The sequence below is a fragment of the Rhinopithecus roxellana genome, chromosome 10 (assembly GCF_007565055.1).
Source record: "Rhinopithecus roxellana isolate Shanxi Qingling chromosome 10, ASM756505v1, whole genome shotgun sequence".
Lineage (NCBI taxonomy): Eukaryota > Metazoa > Chordata > Mammalia > Primates > Cercopithecidae > Rhinopithecus > Rhinopithecus roxellana.
This window is the reverse complement of record NC_044558.1, coordinates 118,237,259-118,243,258: the sequence shown is the minus strand read 5'-3', so window position 1 is coordinate 118,243,258 and position 6,000 is coordinate 118,237,259. Positions and strand designations below refer to the sequence as shown.

At 38.4% G+C, this 6,000-nt stretch overlaps 1 long non-coding RNA gene across 1 annotated transcript in view; it reads left to right on the top strand.

Annotated features, from left to right (window-relative positions):
* The first annotated feature begins 318 nt into the window (after nt 1-318).
* The window catches only part of LOC115900079, a 28,567-nt gene continuing 22,885 nt past the window's right edge, over nt 319-6,000 (top strand). The window contains exon 1 of the long non-coding RNA XR_004059758.1: nt 319-556. This is a non-coding gene — a long non-coding RNA (uncharacterized LOC115900079). The remainder of the gene's footprint in view (nt 557-6,000) is intronic.

The following is a 6,000-nucleotide window of genomic DNA, read 5'->3' as shown; positions in this document are numbered from 1 at the left end:
GCTGTTTATAATTAAGATCCGTGATTATCTAGCACTCGACAAAACTCAGCCACTGCTGCTCCGAGCGGAAGGAGAGACAGACTTGGTAGCAGATAACTCAGAAAAGAGGATGTGAGACAAAGCAGAGGAGCTACAGAAAAGGAAATGGTTGCTTTAGCCTTTTATTCCAACCCCCCTCCCCCAGCTGAATCAGGGAGCGACTCTGGAATAAGTGCAATCTGCCCTTTAAGAAATCAAAGCCAGACTCAGGAAGTGGGTGGGAAGCCTCCTAAAGAGCCTCAGCTGCCGCGTGCCTTCTGTCTGCTGTGGGCCCAGCAGCTGCACAGACCCCTCTTGTTGGGAGACAAGACAGGGCTCTTTCTCTCCCGTGACCTCAACCTCATCTCCAATGCTGGGGAAGAGAGACACTGAAATTCTTCCTGTGACTGAACACATGAGAATGTGACAGTTATTTGGGGTAACAGGTTTCCTGTGGGTCCTGTGTTCAACAAGGACTATTGCGTGAAGAGTATGCATTCGTTCCAGTGTCAGGGGAGAGGAAAAGAATGAGGAGGAGGTAGGCACGTTCCATTCTTTGATTTGCATAATACAAATATTTCCAGAGGGCAAAGATGGGCAGAAGCTTTAAGCCACAGCCATCTTCCATCTTGACAGAGGGAACCATGGTAGTTGAACAAAACGCCTAGCACCCTCTGCCCACCTCTCCTCCCTTCCACCTCCCCTTGAACATTTTTAGGTTTTCAAGTGTAATAAAGAAGTCTACTGTTCCAGTTTGATTCAAGGTCTGCTCTAACTGGGTGTTCACATTCATAGCCTGCTGACCAGATCGGAGGTAGTTTAATAAACAAAGCAACTATAAATCAGCTATGAAGATGGTGAACACCCTGGCCTGGACCAACTTTATGAGGTTCAAGTCTCTACTTTTGCTAACCCATGAAATGGGGAGAAATTGGGGATGCATATGTTTTGGACAGATGAGTCAGCAAGTTGAGCCTGAGATTGTGGTGAGCAGTTTAGGCACAACTTCAAGGTCAGCCTCATTTGAAACAGGAGGGAAGGGAGTTCTCTCCTGAGGGAATTTGTTAAGGAGCGCATCACTGGTTTCTGAATTGAGCTCTGTCGGCCATCTCAGCATCACCTCACACCTGCACACATCATATCATGTGATACACTTGGGAGAAAGGGCCAGGTCAATTTCCTCCTGGTGGGTGATTTGGTTTTCCTCTTCAGCGAATGTTTAATGTTTCTCTTTTGGCTTGCATGTGGAAGCCTTACTCTATGCTAAGCTATGATAAGCACTTTACATGGCAATATGGTAACATAGTCCTGTAACCACGGGCTTTAGAATCACTCTGCCATGTTCAAATCTCAGCTTCAATCATGAAATATACCCAGGGAAGAAACCTGCATGCATACCCACTGAATCTAAAAGCTGAAAAAAGTCTCTATGCTACATGAAACAAAAACAAAAACAAAAAAATCTAAACTTTATCCCTTTGGACAAGTCACCTAATCCAGTCAAACCTGAGTTTTCTTAAATACTAAATAGGAATAGTAATAACAGTATAGGTACTTGTTGGATTGGGTAAATATGAGGGTTCATAAATTTATTCATATAACATCCTTACACATAGTATGTACTCAATAATGCTACATACTTTTACTATGAACCATCCTTTTCACAACCTTAGGAAGTATATACTCCTCTCCCTATATGCAAAACAAAAGAGAAATTTAGAGACTTTAAGATCTGCTTCCATGTCACAGAACTTGTACATGGGAGATTCAGGTTTCAGACTCAATTCTTGGGATAGAGTCCATGCTATTAAACATTGCACTAGACAGCCTCTACTGAACAATGACTTTTTATTACTTGACTGTTTAAATTCACATCTCCTCTCCTTCTCAAAATGAGTACCAATTTGTCCCATGCATAATTTATTCTCAAGCCTTAACGCTTGCTTTTCTGCCCTTGTTTGATTCCTTTTCTCAGTTTGCAATGTCACTGTTGGGTTTCTACATTGTACTTGCAACATTTTTGAGTACCGCCTGTTATAAACTAGTCATTTTGCTTCCACATATTCATTCTTAAAGAGAAGACTGTTTCTTAAGAAAAAAGAGAATAAAGGAGGAACAGATTCTCAGATGTAATCATCATGGTGTGCAATGAATACCTGGGCACTTGCAGGGCCATTGCACTTTCAAATATTCCTTTTCTTGTCTGCATAACAAGGACTCAGCCACACTCTCCTAAAGACAGCTGGCTATAGTAGTCTGGGTGAAAAGCCTGACCAGTAGATCTGTGCTCCATACTGAACAGTGAGAGAACAAAAATGGTATATTTCAAGTTTCAGATATATGTGTGTGCATATGCATATAAATTACATATATTCATATATTTATGTGTGTATATATACATTCATGTAATCATGTTGGAGTATTAGAGAAGATTTAGCTAAGCTCTTGTAGGCTGGACCCACAAACCACAACCATAAACTGAAAAAGAATTCAGCTACCTAACAAACTATTGAATTGAAATAACTGAAATTGAATCATTTTTCTGGGACTGTTTAGGTGTAGATAATTTGGAAAGTCAATTATTGAAAGTCAACTACTGCCATATGCTTCTGATATCAGACAGGTTCACTTTAGACCTATAGATCAAATAGGTCCTTCACAACTGTGGCAGGAATGGTTGTATAATATCCAGCAACGATGAATATAATGTATATGTGTAAATTTTTGTCAACTGATATGCTGTTTTGTTTGAGTTTCCACTTAACCACACTGCTGTGGTTTCTTGGGGGTAAGAGCTGTAATACACTCAGACTCCTTACACCCCCTCCAGGGGCATGGTATTTGGCATATGGTTTTTACTCAGTAAATGAAGAAGTATAATGAACTGAAATGCTTTCTCCCTGTTTCCTAAGATGCTATTTAACTAGTTAAAAAGTTACAAGTTACAAAAGTCTTTTTAAAAGCCTTTTTAACTAGATAAAAAACACTTATTAACACCTTTTTATGTATAGGCCACTAGCATGTAAATGAAACTGGCGTAACAAGGTAAATGTGTATAAAATAAATGACAGAAAAGATAGAGTTCTGATGAGCTGTTTCAGTGATGCAGTAGATAGCAAATGATGATTTTGGAGTGTTTTTTGAATTCCCCAATTTAATAATTGATGTTATCAAGTATGTTCACAATGATTATTGTGTCCAAGATGTACCTTAGAAGAATGTAAAGAAGTGTTAGACAAAATATGGGTAACCTATCCCTGCCTTCAGGGAGCTTCTAGACTGATTGCACATAGGTCTGTATTTAAATAATTATCAAGCTACAGATCTTGTTTCTTGCCTGTGAACTGTAACCATATTCTAGAATCAGACATAGAATCACTTCCTGTGTTAGTCTTCACAAACAGAACTCTTATTGTCTGTACTGTGCTCTTTACTTTTTAACATTAGCCCTTCTAGGTTGCATCAAGAATTCAGGAAAATCACATAGGAGAAGGCCCAACATTTTCTGGGTTTTTAATGTGTAAACATACTTGATAACATCAGTTTTTAAACAGCTCCCCATTGATGCAAACTCAGCTACTTACTTACCCTTTCTCTAGCTGCTCTGCAGGACTCCATATTTTATGCATGGGGGCAGTGATCACAAAGTTAGAAGGTACCAGGAATGGCATGCCCATTTACAGATGTACAATAGCCATTCAGCAATCACAGGTATATCACAGTGATCATTTCTGGAGGATAAACTGGGGAAATTGAAAATTCTACATTAGGGATCTAAAATACTCCAAAATCATCACTTGCTATCTACTGCATCACTGCAATAGCTCATCAGAAATCGATCTCTTCTGTGATTTATTTTATATATATTTACCTTGCTGTGCCAGTTTCATTTACATGCTAGTGACCTATACATAAAAAGGTATAGTGCCTGTACCTAATAAATTTTATGACTGACTAAATTATTTGAAGACTACAGATATGCTACATCCACTTCTAACCCTTCTGAAGGAACAACTGTTAGGTTCTGAAACTATATACACTATTTGCGTTAAGAGACTACGGTATAGGAAGTCCTGAAATGTACCACAGAGTATGAATAAGTTGTGAATTATATATTATGCTGAAGCTTAATGGGTACTGTAGCTGAGGGCAAGATATCTCATAACTAATTATATTCATTTTGCATTTAGTAGTACATTTGAAATACAGATATTAAAAATGTGTAAGTTGAACTTTTGTTAAAATTACTCTCCCTAAGAGTTAAAATTACTCTCTTGCTATACTTTAGGCTACATTTTCAGGCTGCCAAAACACTTCATTTGATTTAAGAAAAAGTCTGTCCAACTGTTGTCAAGGATCATGTAACAACCAGTTGTATTTTTTTTTTTTTCAGCCTTGTAACTGTACATTTTGTGTTTGGTGACCCAGGCTCAGGCTACTTGAGAGAGATAGAATTAAAAGAGTTGATTTAAATAGGGAATGAAAAGGAGAATATGCATTCATACAGAGCTTTGGTATTTGGAGCCCTTTCACATACATTATCTCATTTAATCCTCCCAGATGCTCTACAGATAGAGGTACTATGATTATCCCTGATTTTCAGATGAGATTTTATTTGAAGAGAAGAAGTAATGGAGACTAGGATTCAAACATAGGTGTTCCGACTCCAAATCCTGGTATTTTTCTAGGATTCCAAAATCTTGAAAAAAGGAACGTATTTCTAAAATCCAGTATGTGCTGGGACAAATCTTTGTCAGACTACATTTGCAATCTGATTGTTGATATCATAATGCCACTGTAGGTTTTTTTTTTTTCTTAATGTGTCATGTGTATAAACCAGAATTCTAAGTCTGAGGTTCTCTAAAGGAACCTCACGTGTTTCAGATATCAATAGGAATTAGATTCAAAAGTCAATATTTGAATCTAAGGCATCAGGGAAACAGTATGGTATTTATTAGTAGCCTCAGAGTCTTCTTTCTAAGGCTAGAAGTAAGAAGTATCTTTAGTTCTGGACTTGATCTGCAATTTATCTTACAATGGGTCAACAGGGACAACCAGTTGTTGTGGACAAAGCAATGGAATTGCGACTTTAGTGAAGTTTGAAATACTTTTTCAATAGGAAGTGACTTAAGTTCACATAAGCCAATATTCAAATGGCATCTAAAATGTGCAGGACACTGTGGAGATGTTAAATGGAAGTGGGGAGGGACATACACCTTCTTTTGCACAGAACAATCCTGATTTATGCCAGTTGCCCTGTCTGCCTAGAGCCACTGACCTCTTCATCCTCAAAAATTACATGGTCAGCCTAGAAAGACTCTGTCAAGTCTCAAGGAGATTGTATTATAATGTAATGGGGTCCAGTAGAAGAGGGATATAAGAAAAGCATGCCTATACATATAAAACAGGGCAGACGTTTCCAAGTGTTATATTTTAAAATAACATAAAGCAGGCTAGGTGCAGGGGCTCACATCTGTAATCCCAGCACTTTGAGACACTGAGGTGGGCGGATCTCTGGAGGTCCAGAAATCAAGACCAGCCTGGGCAACGTGGCAAAACCCCGTCTCTACCAAAAATACAAAAATGAGCCAGGTGTGGTGGTGCACACCTGTAGTCTCGGGTACTCTGGGGACTAAGAGAGAAGGATTGCTTGAGCCTGGGAGATGGAGGTTGCAGTGAGCTGCAACTAACCACTGTACTGTAGCCTGGGTGACAAAGCAAGACCCTGTCTCAAAAAAATAAAAAATAAAAAAAAAAGACATAAACAAATGATTTGGAAATTTAGATAGAAAGATATATTTAGTAGGAGTTAATGAAGAAGGAAAATATCATCCTATGTCATTTTCAACAGTAATGATGAAAGTTATAAAAAATGCTGGGATATATATAAAATGTATATTAGCACAGAGAACTCGTGTTTCACATGTCACTATCCTTGTTACAAGAGAATTGTAACTTGATCTACCACTCTGGGCAGAATAT